Source organism: Triticum aestivum, chromosome 7D (genome assembly GCF_018294505.1).
Source record: "Triticum aestivum cultivar Chinese Spring chromosome 7D, IWGSC CS RefSeq v2.1, whole genome shotgun sequence".
Lineage (NCBI taxonomy): Eukaryota > Viridiplantae > Streptophyta > Magnoliopsida > Poales > Poaceae > Triticum > Triticum aestivum.
In genome coordinates, this window is record NC_057814.1 from 17,904,515 (window position 1) to 17,905,153 (window position 639).

Genomic DNA, 639 nt, shown 5'->3' on the forward strand with positions numbered 1-639 from the left:
ATGGCGGTAGGGTGCGACGGAGGGCGACGGCCGCCGTTTGCCTGAGCTGACGTCGATAAGTAGCCTACCGCCAGGGACCCTGGCGGTAGCCTGTCTAACTCTACCGCCAGAACCCCTGGCGGTAGCGTATGGCTGGGTTTTGCCTCCCATAGTTTCTGTAACGAAATATCGAAGTGCCTGGCGGTAGGTTCGCCCTCCCGCCAGGGGGTTTGGCGGTAAGATGTGTGACCCTACCACCAAGGACCCTGGCGGTAGGGTCCTGTGTTTTATGGTTTTCAAGTTTAATTTTTGCTTCTTTTCAAAAACAATATCACAGCAATGATATAGACCCTAAAATATGAGCTCACATATTGTTTTAGTGATTGTTTCTTTTGTAAAGTTTTATCACATAGTTTCACAAAGAAAGCAAAATATGAGCTCACATATTAATAAAGGTTCAACATAGCAAATAGCAAATAGCAAATAGTAAACTTGTCCATATAGTTTGACAACCACAACTAACGCAAGTACTTTCGCAAAGCCAACAAACGGTCCAACAAGTTCTTAAGACAAGTTTATAGGGCGGACAAACTTCCCCCCTCGTATATTAGGCCTGGCCATGGAGACAGATACGGCAGCGGATCCACCGGTTCAGGCGGA

At 46.9% G+C, this 639-nt stretch overlaps 1 pseudogene; it reads left to right on the forward strand.

Moving 5' to 3' along the window:
- Positions 1-322, forward strand: part of LOC123170634 (uncharacterized) — a 1,829-nt pseudogene extending 1,507 nt beyond the window's left edge.
- The last annotated feature ends 317 nt before the right edge of the window (positions 323-639 follow it).